Genomic DNA, 22,324 nt, shown 5'->3' with positions numbered 1-22,324 from the left:
AATCCCAGAAGTGGAATCTGTGGGTGCATCCTCCACCCACTTCATTCCAGTGCTGCGTCTCCTTTCTTTCATGAGCCCCTGATGCTGGCCCCTCTGTTGGGGGTGTCCTTGACTCCCCAGTGCACTGGGTCCTGTCCGGTCCTATCCTGCAGATCTCAGCTCCTCACTCCATCTGGAAGCCCTTGATTCCCCCACTGAGGCAATTCGCCCGTGATGAGCACTGCATAGCCACTTCTCAGACACCATCCTTATTTCCCTGCTGAGTCCTTCTCCAGGGAGAGGAGACGCTAGATGCTTCCCCTCAGATGTGCTGGCTGGGGGTTTGGGCAACGTGGAGAACTAGGGTTTCCTGCTCTTGGTCCCTGCTGCTGGGATGCTGGCTCGGGCTGTGATAACTTCATCTCCCTCATGCCCAGACAAACCATGAGGCTGGGGAGGTCCTGATCTCTGCTAGATTATCCAGAACACACCTTCAGTGTTGAATGAGAAGATAAAGGAAGAGTGCGTGTATACGGGGTCGGGGCTGGAACGCCCCTGCTCAGGGATGGGGTCTCAGCCCTTCCTGTGCCTAAGAGTGTAGCCCAGAGGACCAGCCCCAGTGGCACTGTGTTTCCTCTGCCACCTGCCCTCCCGGACGCTCACAGGAGGCTGACTTCAGCTCGCCCGGGAGGAGGTAATTAACAGTCTCAGGTCCTTTGGCTTCTCGCCTGGGTATTTAAACCCCTGGACAGATCCATCCGTTTAAATAATTAATTATAATCTAACTACCTGAAGCAGAAGAGGAAGCCGTGGGCTCCCAAAGGGGCAAGTCCTTTAACCCGTGAACTTTGATCTCGGCCCCAGAGGTCAGCCATCAGGCCCTCATCCTGCAGCCTGCCTGGTGCTTAATTACCCAATTAACGCATCGTTTTATAGCCGGGTGGTTTAAGGGACTATGCGAGAGGAGTGTGGGCCGCCAGGGCCTCAGCCTTCGGTCATGGCCCTGTGGTTCTAATGCACGAATTAAATATCTGTCTTTTCTAAAAGTCAGTGTGTGATTTATTGGAAAATTGGTGGAAACAGCCCTTGGGGGGTTGTGCTCAAAATCTGGTTTAAAAGAGTGGCTGCTGGCTGTGACTTTTTGATTTCCTCTGTCCTGTTGAATGTCATTAGCCCTCTTTCATGTAAAATAAATGTTTGAATCCATCTCACAGAGGGCTTCTTTATTCATTTTGCTCCCCTCACTGCACACTATCATTATTTCTCTGTTGAATCTCTTCTCTGGGAGAATAGACACTAAACCTTTCCCTTCAAGGCACATATTTGGGATTCAGATGATACAGGGGCCCTGTGCTTGCTCCCCTGCCCCCTAACGTGGAAGCTGTAGGTGGTGAATTTCAGTCCTGGTAAGTCACATGTAACTTCAGGATAGGAAGGACTCGGGTGCTATTTTATTTGTGATTCTCTTTTATTTAAGTATTGGGGAGTGGCCTTTCCCCAAAAGGAGCACAGTATGCAGAAAAACATGACAGGGGGACTCAGCCCATCTTACAGCGGACATGAAGAAAGCCACTGTCACCACTTCCGAATAAGGAGGGAGGCACAGGTTTCATCATAACTCATGCGTCTCCTTGTTCAAACATCCTGGTCTCCATCTGGGAGGTGCGGAGGGCCTAGATTTTAGCTTCTCCTCAGCCCCCTGACCCTCTTCACCCTCTTCTGACCTTTAGTTGTTTGGTAAAAACAAGTCCATTCACTGAGCAGGTTACTGTGGGTGTGGGGAATGGACCCACTTAAGACAGACTGTAAGAAAGAGAGATCGCAAAAGGACAGCTGAGAAGGGACTGCTTTGTTGGCAGTAAGCTCCCTGACACTGCGGGGTAAGCAAGTTGATTTCATGTGGAGGAAATAGGATGTAGCAGAGATTTGAGTTATGGAAGAGAATTTGAATCAGCTGAAATGAGCCTTCCACCCACCTCTGTGCATCTAAGAGCCTCAGACCCCAATACTTCACATTTATAAACAGCAAAACTTTGGTCAGCTGTGTTTTCCCAAAGGGCTGAAAAGCCAAAGGGTATAGGTAGACCTCTCCGCTGCCCCAGGCTGCCCCACCCTCCGCAACTCCAGTCTCGAGTGTCTGCCTTTGCAGAATTAAGGCAACTCAACGATCCAGAATTCAATGGCTTCCAAGCTGCTTTCACATTCAGTTGTCTTTCTTTTTATTTCCCCCCTTTTCAAAGTCCCCATCCCCATCACAACCCTTGCCATATCTGTTTTACAGTTAAGAAACCAAGGCTTAGAGAAGTTAATCAAGCAGCCCACGGTCATGATGCCTACATGGAGCAGGGTGGGACTCGAACTCCAGAACCTGCACACTGCCCGCTGTTCAGTGACTGGTCCACAGGGAGTACTTTGTAAACAGTTGGAGCTTAGTAAGTGCTGAACAAATAAATGAACCATTGCATGTTACCCAGGGAGGAACACCAAGGGGGATCATTTCGTCTTGGGTCATGCCGACGTGTAGCTGTTCTCTGATAGCTTTGCTTCGGTACCAGACAACAGACAGCCAGCTCTCCCAGTGCAGGACCCCAGGTGCCCAGCAGAGGTGAGATCCCAGCAGCAGTGCCCAGGCAGTGAGATCCCAGCAGAGGTGCCCGGGAAGTGAGATCCCAGCAGAGGTGCCCGGGCAGTGAGATCCCAGCAGAGGTGCCCGGGCAGTGAGATCCCAGCAGCACCGCATCTGTGGGCTTGGTTACAATGTGTGTGGCTAGCAGCTTCGCACAGCATCGTGCTTAAGAGCCTTCTGAAGCCAGACTGCCTGGATTCTGGTGTAGGTTCCTGTGTAAGCAGCCTGGATGACCTTGGGCAAGTCACCCCACCACCCCAAACCCCAACTTCCTTCTCTGTAACATGGGCTGATACCAGTACCTACTTCATTCGTGAGGCTCTTGTGGGGACCGAGTGACTGCATGCAGAATGCTGGGCACACACTCGGCACGGGGGCGCGCTGCATGAGTGGGAACTACTTCTGTGAGCATCCACTGCTGGCCTACCTCCCTTCAGCACGGAAGTGAGTTTTCTGGAAAAGAGAATCAAGCCACGTGGGGCCAGTCCTTTTGGACTGGCAGTGCCTGTGCCCAGCGTGATGGAACTGTCCAAGGTCAGGGAAACGCTGCTCCCTGTCATCGGCTGGTGCCTCCTGGAACACTTCGGTTGGGTGCTGGGGCCATTCAGTCCTGCACGGAGTGGCCCCTTGCAATGACACTTTTGTTCTTAGGACTGCTTTTCAGGTTTCTGTGACTTCGTAAGCTGTCTCCTGTGACTTTAGTTTCTTTTGGCAAATTTAACTCTGGGACTCACACTGGATTTCCTCTCTTGGTCCTTTTAAAATTACTTTTCCTGTGATCTGGACCAGAAGCCAAGATAACCATGGTGTTAGAATAGAGTATAAATTACCAGTAGGTCATCCTTGGGCAAAGGATAGAAGGGTTCCTTTATGAATAAAATATGGCATGGGGTGGGTGTTCTAGGATCTGGGACACGAAAGGTAAGGTTCTGTAGGGAGAGTAGGAGTTAGCCTGGCCAAGAAGAGATGGACAGATGTGAGTATTCTGATTTAATGCTCACAACAATCTTAGGCAACAAATTTTATTACCATCCCCATTTTAAAGCAAAAGCACAGAAAACCCCAGTAACTTCCTGCCCTAAGATACCAGGCTGAAAATTGAAGAAGCTGCAATTAGAACCCAGTTCATATGAGCTGAAAGCCTGTGTTTTCTCCACTCCTTAGTCCTTTATGCACAGCTCTCTCAAAAGCATTGTTGAGTTCAGCACAGGGGCCAAATCAGCCTTTTCCTCTTGCTAGTAGAAGAGTCCCAGTTTCTTCCATTTGGAAATTCATGGAGCAGATTGAAATCAAAAGACTAGTGTGAAACCCACCCCCCGGAGCCCTTCTTCAGGAGCCCCTCCCCTTCGCCAATTGCTCTGAACTGGAGTTCTTGGAAACACACGGTGTCCTGCGTTTGAATCTTCTTGATTTTGAAGCTTTGATCAATGACACATGTGGGAAACTACTGGCAGGACTGGAGACTTGTGAGAGAGATGGCAGGGCCAGCTTGAACTTGGCTTTGAAGTGAATAGAAACTCTGCAGTTCTCAAACAAGGGAGTGACCCCAGGCAGCCTTATTGCTGGAGTGGACAGTCCCACTCGCCAGGGCTGTTTTCAAATATTGTCTTTGAAATGCATATTTCACTCAGAATAGTCCTGAGTTACTATATGAGAATTGCATTCATACCTGCTGTCTTAGAAGGAGTGGGTTGGAAGAGGGAAGAATTAGAGGCTGGAAAACTAGCGAGGAGGATTTACAGTTGTAGAGAGACAAGAGCCTGCGCCAGGGAAGTGGTCATGAGGCTGGACTTCGAAATGTTGAGGAGTTGGGAACAACAGGACTTGCCAACCAAGCCAACCAATGGAGTATCTGATGTTCCAGGAGGGGAGGGGAGGGGTCTGCCCCCAGGTTTGGGGCTTAGGTGGTTGACCAGACAGCGAAGCCATTCCCTGAGGGGCAAGTTGAGGGCCAGGGATGGAGGTGCAGCAATGAGAGTTGGATTTCGGGTGGCTGTGTTTGAGGTGTCAGGGGAAAATCAGAAGGGATGCGGTGTCCGGTGAACCATTAGGAGACACACAGAGTCGGTGCGCGGGCAGCAGTTGAAGCCACACTGTTGCCACTTTAAAAGGGCTGTAAATGAGGTTGACAACCTCCCAACTGGTATCAGACAGGCAGGTGTGTCAGCACAGAGCCCAGCTGCTGACTCTACTCTCGGGATGATGTCTTTTGTGTCTGGTCCAGATTGGAGAGGGTCTTCTATCCAGCCCAGAGTCTTCTTTCTGCCATCCTGGGACCCTTGAATGCCAGGCATCAAGGACAACCCCCCACCCCCCTGCTGGATTTCCTGGGCTTTGTTGGGCCTGGGTCACAGCGTTAATGTTATTTAAATCTAGGATTTGAATGGAACATTATTAAATGCCTCCTCAACCATACGACACTTGTGATGGGGGATTAGGCAGATAAATTGCTATTGTGACTCTAGGACTATCACCAGGTTTGCTGAGGACAATAATTATGTAGCTTACAGTGTTTGGAAATATTGCCTAAATCTCCTCCCCACATGTTGTTTGTGATGGAAAACAATTAGACAAAAGGTCCTTTTGGTAAGCTGCCTAAGATTCAGATTGGCTTGATAAATGAGCTTTCTCCTGGACCCCAAGCATTTGTTAGAAGTAAATTATATGTCATTTCAAATCCAAAAGGTCTGCCTCCCCATGTTTATTGGGATAAATTAAATCTTCTAAGGAGGGTAAACAGAAGGCCCTGATAATTATTTGCTTCTGTATAATTTGAACTGAAAAGGATGCTGCCAAGAGGAAGGGGTGGGGGGAATAGTAACACCCTGTATTGTGCCCACCACAGAGAAGGTACAATAGGGAAATTTAATTTGATACTGATCTACACGCATGGCATCAAGTTGGGGTGGGCAGCCCTACTCACTCACCAGGGCTGTTTTCAAATGCTGCCTTTGAGTTGCAAATTTCAACCAAAATCATCTCGATTTGCTATTTGAGTATTAATCTTTGCAATTTTAAGGGGCTTCCTTGCAGAGAGGATGATGCTTCTCTGATCAGACAGCTCTCCAGTCCTAGAATAGGACTCTCTCTTGGGCTAGGCTCAGCCCAGACCTGCAGACTTCATCAGCCTTGGTAGAAATCCAGCAACTCATCCATCCACACATCTATCCTTCTACACACATATCCATCCATTCATCCATCTCCCTACCCATTCATTTATCCTCCCCACATTCAACCATCTGTTCATCCACCCATCCCAGTCACTCATCCACCCATCCATCTGTCCACCCACATAATCATCCATCCATCCCCCCACATTAAATAAGCCATCCATCCATCCATCCACCTATCTACTCACCACTCCAAAATTCCTCATTGAATGCTTCTGTTGAATGCTGGCTCCCAAAATACCACCAACACAACTTGTTGACAAGACAAAGCTGAGTTTATTGATCACCTTCGTAAGAGAGGATACCACCTCTACAAGAGCTTTGCAGTTAATGTCTCAATGGAGGGAGTCTGGCTTAGCGTGGGAGGTGTGGGACGGCTGGACTGGGCTTAGACAAGGATTGTGGTAACAGCAGTCTGGGGATGGTGGAAACAACAAGGCAAGGATTTTTGAGGTGAGGGATTTAAGAACCTTAGGGTGCAAACTTAGGGTGCATCTGTTGATGCTTCCCATGGAAGAATTGCCCTGTCTTTGGGGAAGTTCCTCTAATGAGCAATCAAGCCACTTGCCTGGATGAGAGGCTTCCAGGTAAGCAAAGTCACGCTAATGAAGCAGTGGGACGCAGTCTTGATCATGTAGACAGGTGTGGTCTGGGGGCTCAGTGTCCAGGCTGAGTCTGGAGTGAATGGGCTTCATTCTCGCTTCTAGGAGGAAGTGACTGGAGGGCAGTGTGGCCAAGCAGCATCCCTGGAGGACTTTCTGAGTCCAGCTGGAGTGCTCAGTGGGGTGGGAGCTGCTCTGCTGGGATTCAGTCCCTCTGCCTGGCTTTGGGTTTCTGCCCCGTGTCCCTGCAAACAGGACTGGCGGTAGTCCCTGAGTGTCACCAGGCTGCCACTGGGCAACTGCTCTCTGGTTCAGGTGCAGGAAGAGGAGTGCAAGACAAGGGGTGAGAAGGGAAGAGGGGTGGGGCAGCAGAAAGGAATGACTGCCGGCCCTCAGTCAGCACCCTCAGCACCCCAGCCGGGAACAGCTCCCTGCCTTGATCGCTGCCTGGCGCCTGCCCGGGGATGTCATCTGCGGTGCGAGGGTCCAGGCTCAGGTTTCAGGTCAAGCCTGTGATAACATCTGGCTCTTGGGGTCCTAGGCCAGTGACCTCTTAGGCTCCCTGGTGCCTCACAGTCTGCAGGGAAAGTTTCCTCCACTCCTGGGCTGACAAGCCTCCTTTACTGATCTTCAGGGATGCGGAGTCAGCCCAGCCTCCCTGTCCCTCCCTGAGCCGACTGTCTCCTTCACACACAGTCCTGCAGTGTCCTGCCCTGGGGCTCTGCCTGGCTTGGCTTTGAAGGAAAATTCCATTCAGCCTTCACTGCTGCCCAAACTACGCCCTCAGCCTGAGCCTGCAAGAACAGACCTATAAAATTCCAAATGTTACCGTTTCAGCTTCTATCGGCAGACTTAATCACGGCTGGTTGGAACAAATAGACATTAACCAGTGCCTATGAGTAAATGCTGACAATAAAGTCCAATGCTTCCCTGTGTACAGAGCAATTTCACTGCACGAGCTGATTCAGTCCTCAGGCTCAGTGGTGATAGCCCCCATTTAACAGTGGAAGCAGATGAGGCTGGCCTTTAAACCATTTTCCCCAAAAGAGGTTCCTGGAAGTGGGGACTCTCCCTCTGACCCAACTGAGAGGCAGATGGAGAGGGAACAGAGTTGCTTGTGACAGACCTCAGGTGGAATCCGGGCCCTGCCTCTGACTCCTGTGTGTCCCAGAGCAGTCTCATTCCTCCGCGAACTGTAGCATTGGTGGGTTCTCCTGCAAGGCAGAGCCAGCCAACTAATTGTCATACTTAGACCATGCATGTCAGAAATGTGATGTGGAGCCAAACAGAACAGGTCTCTCTCTTTTGAAGAGTGAGCACACTGCCTCCATGGGCCAAATCCCTCGCCCTCCTCGGCCCAGCATCCTACCTCGGTCCCCCCAGCTTGCTGGCTGCCTCTCCCCTGGTTTTCATCTTCCTCCTGCTGTGCCTGTCTGTGACCTGAGCATGTCCTCCCTTCTGGAACTCTGTCCACTAGAGTTTGGATGCTACCACCCCTTCCTAGACCATCCCGTCTGTTCCCTTGAAGGCCCCTCTCCCCTCCCCTCCCAGTCCCCACCCTGCAGGGGTGTTCCTGTCCTTGATGGGACCTCCCATCCCCTCCCTCATTCTTCTCACCTGTTCCACACCGCAGGTTCCCAAAGGGTGGTCCCCAGACTGGCAGCACCTGGGAACCTGTTAGAAACCAGACCTACCAAATCAGAAACCCTGGGGCTGGGCCCAGCACTGGCTTTTCATCAGCCTTCCAGGGGCATCTGGGAGCTTTGGTCCACACTCTCCTGGAAGATGCCCACAGCTTTTCTAATCTTTTATGGGTGAATGGTTCCCGAGTCTCTGTCTCCAGCCTGGCCCTCTCCTTGGTGCCCGGTGATTCTATGAAAGCTTAAAGCTTTCTCAGGATGATGACTGAGATGGACAGAAAGAGCTAGAAGAAGTCCCAGAGGCAGGTCACTGGGAACAACCCTTTCTCTTTAATGCTGAGCAGAAGGGCTCGGGTGCCCACGAGGGTCACACGGCTTCTAATCCAAAGAGGCCCTTCTTTTTCAGCAGGCAGACCCCTCCTCAAAACAATCTCCAGCTTTGGGGGTGGGGTGGCTGCTCATTTCATGGGTACCGGTGCCCAAAGCAGGACTCCAGGGAAACTCAGGTCAACACCTCCTTCTCCAGAGCCTGTACGGGTCTGAACTGTCCCTTCACACTTGGGCGGGGAGCTGTGCTGGGGAGGAGGGCCACTCACTGATGTCCGTCAGAAGACACAGCCTCAGCCACTGCGGATCATCACTCCTCAGTAGGTGCCTGCACCAGGAAGAGTCTGTTGGACGCTAATTAGTCTCATTGTTATGAGCCTGTTAAAAATCTCCAGGCTGTCCTGTGCTCCCTACACCTGGTCCAACAGGCTGCCTTAAAAGGCACAAGCTGTTGAGAGTCAGAGCTCACCTGGGCCTCCCTGGGGAAGCTGCTTTCCTGGCAGGCCGGCGCTGCTATCAGCTCGGCTGTGGGATTAGGTGCGGGTCAGAGCTGGGGTCGCAGGACGGAGATCAAATGTCGGCGCTTGGGGCCAGGCCTGGGTCCAAGACACAAGCCAGGTTATTTTCCTAAGTGGCTTATCTTCCAGCCCAAGCCTGGATTCAGGGGAGCGGACATGTCTGAGGGCTGGGCAGAGACAGGAGTTTGGAGGCTGGGATCTGGACCAGCAAGGTGACCCGCCGTCTCCGCTTCTCCAGGGTCTGTAGACACCTCTCAAAGAGGCCGCTCCCGTGAGCCAGAGGTGTTCACCAAGTTCAGAGCCGCCAGAAGACAGGCTTATCGGCAAGCTCAGGGAATCATAGCTGCTGTCTACGGAGGTTTGCCTGCCCCAGGGACCGTGCCTCGTGCCTTATCAGCCTCCTTGATTCCTCCTGACACCAAGGCGGGAAATGCTGTATTTTTAAATTGAGGTGAAATGCACATGATATAAAATTAATCATTTGGAAGTTAACAATGTAGTGGCATTTGGTACATCCCAATGTCATGCAACCACCACCTCTATCTAATTCCAAAATATTTTCAACAGCCCCCTCCCCCACAAAAAAACCTGCTTGTACCCATTTAAGCAGTTTTTCCCATCCCTTCTTCCCCAGCACATGGTAACCACAAATCTACCTTCTGTCTCTATGGATTTAGTTATTCTGAATATTTCACATAAATGGGATCATAGACTATGTGGCCTTTTGTGACTGGCTTCGTTTACTTTGCATGTTTTCAAAGTTCTTCCATGTTGTAGCATGTATCAGTGTTTTGTTCCTTTTTACGGCTGGATAATATTCCACTGTATGGATAGATCATAATTTGTTTACCGTTTATCCATTGATGGACATTTGTGTTGTTTCACCTTTGGAAGTGCTATTCATATTGCCATTTTACAGAAAAGGAGTTTGATGCTCTTTCCAGGTCCCCACAGCTGACTGGCTGAGGTGGGCATTAAATTCAGGTTTTAAAATTTCCACTCCTAAGTTCTGAACTCCTACCCCTCAACATGATGGAGCAGCTGATCTTGGGCTAAAAAAGATGGTGGACTGATGTCCTCTGGCCCTCCTCCCTTAGGACTCTTTGAGGAAGGGGTTCCTTGGCTGGTCTGTGTTTTAAGTACCATTTTTCAGGCAGAAAAATGGGAATCCTTAAAGCAGATTAATCTCTAATTCAACATAATTTATCATGACATTTCTTTTTTAAAAAAGTCACCCGTTCTTACTGAGGTACAAGTTACATGCAATAAAATTCACCAATTTTAAGTATAGACTCTGATGAACTCGGACACGTGCACGCAGTCATACAGCCACCCCCACAATCGAGATGTAAACCATCTGCATCTCTTCACAGCCTCCACCTACCATTTTACAGCCGCCTCTGCCACGCTAGGTCCCAGCTTCCTCCACTCAGCGTAATGCACTGAAATTCACCCATGTCGGGGCTCTCGCTAGTTTCTTCCTTTATTGCCAAGTGATAGTCTGTTGTTTGGATATGCCTACAATTTGTTTATCCATTTCCCAGTGGATGGACATATACGTAATTTCCAGTTTGGGGCTATTATGAATAAAGCAGTTATGAACATTCGTGTACAAGTCTTTGGATGCAGGAGTGGAATTGCTGGGTCATATGGTAAGTCTGCTGTCGGATTTATGGCTGAGAGGTGGCGTTCTGTGGCTGGCTCACTCTGGGATCCATGCGGGTCCAGCCCAAGGATGCTAAAATAAGCCCCCTGCACCTGCTCTTCCTGCAGTTTGACTTGTCCCTTCCCTGCGGGGATCTCATGGGGCTCAGAGAGCAGCCCTTAGGCCTTCCCGAGGAAACAAAGCAGGTTGGAACTGGGGATACAGTTTGCATTTTAAAAACTCTCAATATTCTGAGCTGATGACTCAGAACATGACAACCCCTTGGTTTGCAATGATGCCTTTCAAGAGCCTTCCTCAAAGTGCTTCCCCACAGGTGCCCTTGGGTCCCTGCTGGTGGCAAATGGATAAGATGGGGCTCCTACTAGACTGAGAATTTCAGGGTGCTGATGCCAGACTCCCCTCATGGCCTGGCTGGAAGACAGTTAAGCATCTTCCCAGTCAACAGGCCTCTATCTACCTGCTGCTAGAATTTTACTAGGCAAGGCAGTTACGGTATCTCCCCATCGTTTGGAGGCGAAGAGGAAAATGAGCTAGGGAAATGTCCAGGCAAATGTCTGTGTGTTTTGAAACAGAGCCATTCTCTTCCAGGCCTCTGCTAGGGGAGTCATTTGCATGCCTGTCTGATAACAGGGGCCTAAACTGGCCCAGCAGATAAAACCCATCTGGGACCTTTGAATGAAAACTAAACATTTGCTTCTTTTGGGCTCCTGAAAGGTCATTTGCATAAAACCCTGCAGCAGTTCCAAGGCCTCAGGGGAGGGGTGAGGAGTGGGAGGTGGAGGGCAGGGAAGTTTGCAGGTCCCGGGGAAAGCAGAACTAAGCGGTTCAGGTTAATCCTCTTTGCTTCCTTATTATTTGCAAAGATAAGGAATCCAGAGAAGTCCAGCCTGGGGCCTATATCTTGCTCTGGTTCCACTTCCAATTTCTCACTTTACCTCTTAGGACCTCAGTTTCCTCCTCTATAAAATGAGTGAATGGGGCAGCTCTCTCGTTTCAGCCATCTGCATTGACTGAGCATGTATGATTTGCAGAGCACTTGCTGAGAGATTAAGATACAACAGGCTAGACGAGGTCCTTGCTCTCAAAGAGGCCCCCACCCAGTGGGAAGAGCTGGGAAACCTGATGCTGGGGAGACAGGACCAGCACAGGATGAGGTGAGGAGGGAAGGCAAGGGGCCTCCGGGGCAGGCGGTATCATCTTTTAGTTCTGACCCTCGGATCTGACTCTCCTGTCCTGTCCACCCTCATAGGGGCTCTTGGATGAGATGATCTGGGGTCCTTTCTAGATGACAGCCAGCATTTCTCGATAATGACAGACTCTTTCTCTTTTTCCTAAATTGTTTTTTAGGAGTTGCATTCTTACAGTTTTATTTATTTGCACAATATAGTTAAGATATAGTCAAGCAAAAGACCCATCAAGGAATGGCCAGTATGATCACAAAATATTCCTCAAACTTATATACAGCTCAAGGGGCAAGTTGAAATGCCACCTTGATAAACACAGTGGTGGATTCCTATGGCTTCAAATAAGCCACATTAAAGTTTTTTTTCCAGTATCTTTAAATGGCTAAAACCTTTAACTAGAACCTATTGGAATCTCTTTCACTTTAATTATACACCTGAAATAATACATCCCTGTTGGAGCATGTCGTAGGCTCTCAATGAACACACTGAATGATGATGCAAGACTATTTCAATAATTAAATTCTTGATTCCAGTCACTATGTGAAAATGGATAGACTCCTTTTAGAGATGCAAATATCAAGTTCAAAATGACCTCTGCACCAGAGCTCTGACTGCCCTCTGCTGTCTCTCTGCTGTCCCTCCCTCCTCTGGGGCCCCTGGGAAGTGTGTCCCAGAAGACGCACCACCAATGGAATTAACGTCACACCAGCCTCAAGCTTGGGGTCTGTGGGGCCACATCTCTGCCCAGGTGCACATAAGGAAAAAATAGGATGTAATTTTGGAGGAAAATACACGTTTACTAAATTTTTTTTCCATGCAAGAGAGGAAATCTAGAGGTAAAGAAAATAGTTGGACATTGTGAAAGGAATGCCAGCCCCAACCAAGCCAGGCAGCAGAGAGCCCTGGGTGGGAATGGGAGAATGGACTCTTCCTGGCTGTGTCACTCACAAGCAAAGCCTCTGTGACTCACTTTTCCCATCTGTCAAATGTGGAGATTGGACCAGGCAGCCTTTAGGTGCCTTTGATGCCTGACCCTGGGACTGGGTCAACCAATAGGAGAACACGCTCCTCCGTGTAACTGATCGGGAGAAGCGCTATTCAGAGAAGCCGGGGGATGTGCTCTGGCCCAGGCAGTGCCAATCAGATGATGGAGGGGAGCTGTGTGAAAGCGGAGGCTATTCCTGGCTGGTGAATTGGTTTTTGTCCTTTTCGAAGGATTGCGTTACATGGAGACCCTCAAAGAAAAGCTGCTTTGGTGTGCACCACCGCACGTACGTCCTGGTGTGTGCAGCCGGGCGCTTCTCAGGGTGCCTGCTACGAGCGAGCCCTGTAAAAGAATTTATCTTAACCCAGACTTTTAGCATCACTGGCTTTCTCAAAGGAGCAGAAGTGTTGCAGCCCCAAGCCATCATCCCTCCTCTGGTCCCCTTCGCCTTTAAGAATTCTTATTGTGACTGACTGTACTCTTCGGGCACAATTAATTAAATCAATGACCCTCTCGTAAATTTAAAAATACATCTTCCATGTCTTTAAATCTCCGAATCCCAGCTGGGAAACTGAAAGGCGTGAAATACACAGTCATCATGTCGCAACCACAGAAGCGGGATCCTGGAGCTGTGCTTCCGTGATAAATGTCCCTGAGACACACACCCACAGTTTGGTGGGGCCCCAGAGGCATCAGGAGGGCCCAGGAAATGGGGGGAGGGTCCGGGAAGGAGAGCCTGGGCTGCCCTGTGCTGTGCTTTGGGGACCAGTGCAGACTGGAGGCTCAGACAACAATGTAGGGCAAGCCAGAGCTTTCCAGAAAGTTCATAATGTAGTGATGTCCAGCCATGGATTTGGAAAGAAATCCCTGAAATTCCACTAAGACAGCTGGGAGGCAACATGGGCTGTGTCCTGCCGGTTCCTCCGAGTGAGGAGACGCCGAAAGTGGTAGTCAGCGACTGCACTGCTATTTCTCCTGCCAGAAAGCTAGACTGCTCAGACCTGGCTTTGCAAACTACTCCCTACAAATGCATCTTTACGGAGGACCCACTAAGTGGTCCCACTACCAGGCACTGACCTGGGCATTTGATTGCCATGGAGAAGGGTGGGCTGGGCCCTGACCTTAGTGATAGGTGGCCTAGAGGGGCCGGGGACACAAAAATGGGCAGGGCAATGTGACAACAGGCCAGGTGCTACCAGAAGGCATCCATGGTCAACCTGCCTGCTGGGATGCAGGCCTCTGGGGGAGGTGACTTCAAACTGATGCTGAAGAAATGAAGGGCTTACTCAGAGTCTCCCAGGTGAAAGGTAATGATGGAGGATGGGGTTAGAAGAAGGAACAGTGTTCCCTGGTAGGGAACGGAGGTGGGAGAGAGTGCACACTGCGTTTGAGCAACTGGAGGTTGTTCAGTGTGACCCAGGCTGGGGAGAGGACTCGGCGGCTGAGGGGGAGCAGGAACCAGGCAGCTGAGATCTGGGCATGGTGTTCGGTTCCTGGCAGCCTGGAAGGGTGCTGTCCCGGTGACCTCCGAACAGGGGCGGGAGTGACTTGGGGAGGAGGGCGGGGGAGGCAGATGGGGTGGTGAGTTCCGGGCAGCCAGCAAGTACCCTTTGGTGCATTTGGGGAATTCAGTTTATTACTCAATTTGACACGATATTGAGGTTGAGACTTTTCTGTCCCCTTTGGTTTCAGTAGATTTTATTCATTTTTCTTTTCTTTTTGTTTTGTTTTGTTTTTGACTTTGGTTGGTATTGTTCCCAATTCACTGAGCATTATATTTCAGAAAATACTGTTTCCTGAACTCCTGGACTTTTCATCACAGCAATTATTTTATTCAGGACAAAGAAGGGAAAGCCCTATTTCCCAAGTGCTAATAAGCCTGCAGGGCCTCGCACTCCCCATCTCACTTCCAGGGAGGGGAGGCTGAGCAGGCGGCTTCCAGATGGGACTGGGGTGGGGTGGAAATTTGCAAGCTCTCTCCACCAATCAAGTCACAAATGCTGGGTTCCTAATCAGATTTCAGGGTCTAGACAGAAACCCTGTCACATGTTCTCACCAAATCCTGCGAAGTCTTGATCTCACTGCTGAGTGGCCAGGGTCTCTGAGAGATCCCACGACCACCCAAGTGAGAAAGTGGAACCCAGGGGCAGTGTCGTCCTGCCGTGCCCTGGCACTTACACAGTGTGGGGAGTGACTGTGAAACTCTGGCTGCAATCGCCCCAAACTCCTCTTTCTGATAGAGCTCCCGCCGACAAGCAAACACGGACTCTGCATGTTTGTGGGTCTTAGCACCCCGGTTCACACCACGCTGCAGGCTCGGAGCAGAAAGTCATGATCTGAACAGGGAGGGCGAGCTCTTTCTTTCTGGATGTCCACCCAGGTGCCCACGTTCCCAGATCCACTTGGTAAAAATGACTGACCTAAAGTGTTCATTTAAAACTTACTTTTTCAGCAATGTAATCTGAAGGCAATTTTGGGTGAAAAGCGCACATACTCTCTGGGCCTGCTGCTCCCCACTCCCCAGTCTCCCCACGTTGCTGCCCTGTCCTTCCCCTGCCCCATCCATCTCCATCCCGCCCTGGGTCTGCATGAGCGCCGTTTGAAAACCACTGCTTGAAAATATTCTTGAATCTACATCTATTTTCAGCTTATGCTCGGTTCTTAGCATTAAAATAAACCCTAGCACCTCATTACACACTGTATGAAGCAGAACCTCCTTTCATTTTTAAAACTGTCTCCTTCAAGCTCCAAAAGCTGCTTTCTAGTTTGTGCAGGAAGTCACATGATTTCTTGGGAACAGTGTCGGTTCTGGAGTCCCAGTGTCCTGGGTTTAATCCCAGCTGCGTGGTGCCGGCCCACTAATGGCTATTTCGCCCCGTGTGTCAATCCTTTCATTGGTTAATATTTGCTTTGCAGGGATTCGTGATAATTAAATCAGACATTACATGAGGTGTTTTTCTTCTCCTGGTGTCCTGGGTTGACAGTCCTGGGTCACTTCACGACCGGTGGATACGCTGACCGTTGACCAGACCCTGCCTGCTGCACCTTGCTGCTAAGCTTTCCTCTTTACAACCTGGATTTTGGTAAACACAGAAGGAATGAATGCGCTTTGTTTATTCTGGACTGTGCGAATCTCATAAAGCTGGTCATTTTCTTGTTTTATCTTTAAAAGCTAATCCTGGCACTGATCTTTCATGCAAGTAAGCAGAGATTTGCTCAGCTCGAATGCAAGCCCTTCAGACCCTGCTTGATGGGTCTCAGGTGGGCGGATCCAGGAGCTTTTATCTGAGAGGAGTTGCCCTTGCTTGGAGCCCCCTCCCCACGGGGTTTCTGCTCAGAGCAGTGCCCTGTGACGTCATCAGCCAACACCCCCGCCCCCAGCACGTCTCTGTGCTGGTTACCCCAGCCCCCATCCATCCTGGCCCCCGCCCGGAAGACTCACAGTCCCTGATGAGTCTTGGACCACTGACTTGCGGCCCTTCTGCTTCCTTTGATTTGGTCTTTGGCAGAGTCCCAGGAGCAGGAGTCCTTGATGGCACCTGGCCCTTTCTAGTCACCGACAAGGGAAACCTGAGAAACTATTCTCAGAAATGGAACTAAATTGTCAGTGAATCTGTCCCCATCTGGAGAAGAGAGGACGACTTGGGGTGGCAACAAAGGCTCCTTTGATTTCTGTTAATTAACTACTTTGGACTCAGGGGTCTGGAGAGGCTTTCGTTTGACACACAAAGAATCTGGGGCAAGGATGATACCCACGCACAGGGTGTCTGCACTGGAAAGGGCTCCGTGTATTTACCTGTAGGGCAATTCAATTAAAAATAAAGAAAGGGGTAAATCTAGGAGATTAGCTCCAGGGACAATGCCACCAATTGTGGCCAGGTCTGACAATCCTGATGGAAGCAGATGTTAAACAAATATTTTGATGGCTCCCATCAACCCCAGTGTGAATCTCCTATTTTTCTTCTTTGTTATCTCCAGGCATGGGAGTTCTGAAATCTTCCAAGTCGTCACACACTTCGGTGATTTACTGAAACAATCATATAGAGAGATCTTGCTTGTAAATATCCATACGGAGGAGCACAGCGTATTAATGTAGGGACATCCTGGTGTTACTTTCCTTCCGGTCCTCCCCCATCCTTCTTGGAAGGTCCTTCCGTTCCTGGAGAGGTTTCTCAGGCTTTCATGAGAGGCTCAGGAGAAGGGGGAAGGGTAGAGGGGAATGGGGGCTCAGGGCACTGTTGATCAGATGGCCTTAGTGGAGGCTACTGGAGATTTCCAGGTACTTGGAGGAGTGGAGAAGATGAGAAGCCACAGCAGAAATGATATGAGGGAAAAGGGGAAATTTAGGAAGTGCTGCCTGGGACGCGTACCCTGTTATATGTGTACGTATGTATGTGATTGAATGAACGTCAGTGGAAATGTCATGTTGAAATGACTTTTGGTTGCCAGACCACATTCATTTGACCACCGTGTCACTCAGAAACTAGACCACTTGGGACATGGCTTCACCAGGGTGACAGGCACTTGCCTGCAGGTTGACTTAAGTGATTTTTGTTGGATCATTATTTGTTTCAAGTTAAGCAAGTTTAAAACCTAGAATATTTTTAACATACTGAAATAGAAATATTCAAAAATGAATGGCATTCAATAAAACTTTGGTGTTTGAACAGCTTTCAAAACTTCTATTGAAATGGAGTACTCACCCCTCCGCGCCCTGCCTTTCCCTTCTCCGTCTGAGCCAGATGCCAGCTCCGTGAGGACAAGGGCACACCCGACTTGTTCACAGGGCGCTCCAGGCGCATTGCTTGACACACAGCCGGCCTTCAGTATGTATTTGCTGCAGGAAGGAAAGGATCAATGAAAAGTCAGGTTCTCAGTGGCCAAAATGCCATGACCATTTAGAGCAGAACAAAGCCCATCCTGTTTTCAGCCCAGGGTCTCTGAAAACCCATTTTCGAGTAGCTCCGATCTGAAACTGGTCTGGTGGGCCAGATGCTCCGGAAGCTTCCTCCCCCGTCCTGTGCTTGCCACGGCTCTTGACTCTGTCCTTATGAAGCAATCAGGCTGCATTTATTATAATGTTGGGCACACTGAGGCAAGTCATAAAATTTGAGTGGTAGATACGGAATCATTTCATTTGAACATTTTTAGCTTCACATTTTTCAAATGGCCATTTGGCTTTGTATAGACACAATGAAAGAATTACGACCTTTGGCCAACTTTACTGAACAAGGCAATAAAATACAGTCGAAGTATATAGTGCCTTTTGATTTTTTTTTTTGAGGGTGGGGGATGTCATTATGGCTTGAATTATTCTATTTCATCGACATGGACAGAAACATTCTACAGAGACTGAAAAGTCCTTTGGCTCAGCCTACGAGACTTTGGGAGGGGAAACGCAAGCTGTCCCAGAAAGGAGTTGTTCAGCTACATAAAAATCCCCGAGAAGAGGAGTTTCATATCTGCACAGTCGAGTCCCTCAGCTCCTCTGAGACTCAATCTTCCCTGTAAAACATGGAGAAAGACATCACCTCTTCTGGCTTCTTTATGTCATGATTGTGAGAACCAGTTAGGAAAATGCGTCTGAAAGTACTTCGCAGACTTTGAAGTGGCATGTCAGTCTATCTCACGTTCTATTAGCTTAAAGTGACTCTACCTCGGTCACCTGGAAGATATACCATATAAGTCCATGTGAACTGATAAATCTTAACATTTGTTTTAAGAGTCAATAATACAACATTTGTCAGCGACATAATCATTATTTACCTACAGTTGCGGATTACTTTATGAGGATAATGACTTGGGTAATTGCTTTGTCATAGCAAGATATCCACACACTTATAGCCAACCATGTAAATTATAGCTTTTTAATCTCACAATTACAGAGCAGTATGAAGGCTACCGAAGAGGTTGAGATATAATTGCTAATTGCCAAACAGCGCGCTGGGACTTTATTTATTTCCCATCATGACAGTTTAACGGCGGATGCAAAGTGAGTAACGTAATTTGGGAATGGTTTGCATATGTCCAAGGCGAAGACTCAGCCCCAGACTTTTCCGAGTTGCATTGTTTTAGTTACTGTTTTTTTCATAGGACACTCCCCAACTTGAGATGCAGATATATACGTCGGAAAGCTTGCTTTCAATTCTTTCAAGTCATCCCTTGATCACTCGATGACCCAAGATGGCAGATAGTGGCCTGGATGTTACCTCTTGAATTAGTGCCGGCTTCATAGAAGGTCCTTAGGGAGGGGTCAGCCTGGAGGTCACATCCCTAATGAAGAGCGTTTAGATCAATACAGGAAAAGGGTCGTTGACTCACATTCAATCCGATAAAGTATCGATTCAGCTCTTTGTAAGAAAGAGGAGGGCAGCACTGGAGTGGGGTTCTTTGAGTTTGGATCTTGGGTCATTTCCAAGCCATGTGACCTGGACCATTGCTCCCTTCTGAGCTTTAGTTTCCTCATCTGTAAAATGGGAATAGTAATAAGAGAACCTCCCTGAGGGCTTGTTGAGAGCCAGGAGTAAGTGCTTAGAGCAGCACCTGGCACGCCAGCAGGAGGCTGGCCACCTTGGCACTGGCGCACGTCTGCTGTGACCCCACACCGAAGCCTTCCTACACTAATTCCTTGTGACGTTGTTTCATGGCACCTCACCCTTCTCACAGGGAGTCCTTACATGTCCCATAGGCTGCCGAGTTATATTCACCTGCTCTATCAGCATCCTGCCTTGGAGGCTGGAATGTGACCCTGAGGATCAGTCATCTAGATTATTTGGGGGGACTTTGCATCTGGGCTTCCCTGATGCTTGAGTGACGCTCCCAGAAATATTTTACTTTATAAGGTTAATGAATCAGATTTAGATCACAGGGTCTTTGTGTGAACCCTCAGCCTTCCTGCTTGGTCTGCATGGGCACCAACCTGCCCTTGTTCAGAAACTCTCTGCCCACAAGCACGTACTCCTACCCTCGGTCCCTGCCTTCTTCAGTCAGGGACACGCTCCTTTACTTACCAGGGTTCATGTGAATTCTAGCCTCCCCTGAAGCTGTTTACTCTCCACCCAACATTCAAATTCATGACCCATCTTCACACCCACAGGGGTAATATTCACAAGTGTATTCACCAGAAACTCAGGCAGAGCTGCACAAGTAAGACCTTGACCTTGATACTCAGAACTTGACCCTCTCAGCCCCGTTTTGCATTTCAGAGTCCCAGCCCAAAATGACAGCTTTCTTTGAAGAATGCCAATGTGCCTGAATTTGCCTGCCCCAAGAGCCTTCCAACATGTCTTCCTTGTGGCCAGACAACAGTTCTGAGAACCAAAAGTCCCACGTAGGAGTGGGGAGGGCAGGAGAGTTCGGAATTCTTCCTTTGGGAACAGTCTTGGGAAGCTCTCAAGGGAAATGGTGTTGCAGAGTTGACATTTACATTAAAATTCAGATTTCTATTTCTCCTAAAACCATAGTCTCAAGAGATTTGGATCCATAAGAAAGGGAGACTTGGACAGACGAAAACGTAAGTGCTTCTGATTGAAAAGGCGAATGTCCTGGTTCCAAGCGGAAAAGAAAGCCTTTTCCAGGTAGCAGCTCTGTGTCATGTGTCTATTTTATAAAGTTTTTTTTCTCGCCCATTTTCATGACTGTGAATAGAAACTTCCCTATAATTCTGCCCATTCACAGGTCTAGAGTACATAATATGTAGCTTTACACAAACAGAAGTAGTGCATTCTAAATGCTCGTCTTTTCAGCATAAATTCATGGAGAGTGGCTGCATTCAGTTCATCTTTTTAGTGACGTCAAAGCCAAGTGCAGAGAAAATGCACTAATAAAGCAAAAAAAGGTGAAAGAGTGTAGGTGCACAGCTTCAGTACTGGGAGAACAAGCAATTTTCTCTTTCTTTCTTTCTTTCTTTCTTTCTTCCTTTCTTTCTTTCTTCCTTTCTTTCTTCCTTCCTTTCTTTCTTCCTTCCTTCCTTCCTTCCTTCCTTCCTTCCTTCCTTCCTTCCTTCCTTCCTTCCTTTCTTTCTTTCTTTCTTTCTTTCTTTCTTTCTTTCTTTCTTTCTTTCTTTCTCTCTCTCTCTCCCATCCTTCATTCCTTCCTTCCTTCCTTTCTTTCTTTCTTTCTTTCTTTCTTTCTTTCTTTCTTTCTTTCTTTCTTTCTTTCTTTCTTTCTTTCTTTCTTTCTTTCTTTCTTTCTTTCTTTCTCTCTCTCTCTCTCCCATCCTTCATTCCTTCATTCATTCCTTCCTTTCTTTCTTTCTTTCTTTCTTTCTTTCTTTCTTTCTTTCTCTCTCTCTCTCTCTCTCTTTCTCTCTCTCTTTCTCTCTCTCTTTCTCTCTCTCTTTCTCTCTTTCTTTCTTTCTTTCTTTCTTTCTTTCTTTCTTTCTTTCTTCCTTCCTTCCTTCCTTCCTTCCTTCCTTCCTTCCTTCCTTCCTTCCTTCTTCCTTCCTTTTTTGATGGGAAAAAATGAAGGACTTTCTATTCTAGGTAGGAGTCCAGAATTCTCTTCACTAAGAGACCATCACTATTTAACTAAACTGGACTTGCAGTTAATCCAGGAGTTCCAGGCACTGGGGCCTGACGGTCTGTTGGTCCATGTGTCTGGTGGGGAAGGGCGTCTGCTGGCAGCAGCTCCAGATGCAGATCCAGGACCCAAGTCTGAATTCCTGGTCCTCCACTTTCAGGTGGCCATGGGCAAAGTTGCTGATATTCTTAGCCTCAGTCTCCACATCTATGAAATGGGCAGAGTGATAGCTGCCTTGCAGTGACATTGTGGAATGTATGCAAAAGCACAGGACAGAGCTGAGGAAATGGTACTCTCCCTCTCATTTTCTTTCTTTTCTCCCCACTCCCTCCCTCCCTCCTTTCCTTCATTTTTTGAAGAGCTTTTTCAAGAGGGTGTTGGAGGAGTGGGGAGAAAAGTGAGGATTATTTGAAGAGCTGGGGTAACAGGAAAGCTGGAGTCTCCCTGAACCATCTTTCTCAGAGTGTGGTCTGGGGACACCCCTATCAGAGGCATCTGAGGGGCTCATGTCGAACTCAAGGTCCTGAAACCCATGAGAGACCTACCTAATCAGAAGCTCTGGGGGCCGGGCCCTGGGACTCTGTATGTTCACACACACCAGAGGTACCAGACACTGTGGAGGGCCCACTAACGGCTGTCACCCTTCTCTCTTGTGACCAAGTCTTGTTTTGTTCAGGGGTCCACCCCTCCTGAAAAACTCAAGGGCAAATCCTGAATGGTCTAAACAGATTAAGAAGTCTCCCTGCCAGCGATAGGTTTAGTGGAGGGCAGGGGCCCAGTGTTGACCAAGGAGATGTGTGAGGACAGGTTCAGGGGGGCTTCGGGAAAGATTCCTCTGTTCTTTGGAACACTCCTCTCTTCTTCCGCTAAATGCTGTTGTGTCTGTATGATGCCTGGAACTTGGGTGGCCACCTTGCAATCCATGGACCAGCCAAGGGCAAAGCTGAGTGTCCTCACTCTCAGTGGGATGGGGAGGTAATTTAAAAATTAAGATATAATTCATGTAACAGAAAATTCACTATTCGAATATATACCATTCAGTGATTTTTTTTAATTTTAGTATGTTCACAATATTGGGCAACCATCATCACTAATTCTAGAACATTT

Source organism: Camelus bactrianus, chromosome 11 (genome assembly GCF_048773025.1).
Source record: "Camelus bactrianus isolate YW-2024 breed Bactrian camel chromosome 11, ASM4877302v1, whole genome shotgun sequence".
In the NCBI taxonomy this organism is placed as follows: Eukaryota; Metazoa; Chordata; class Mammalia; order Artiodactyla; family Camelidae; genus Camelus; species Camelus bactrianus.
This window is presented reverse-complemented; position numbering follows the sequence as displayed.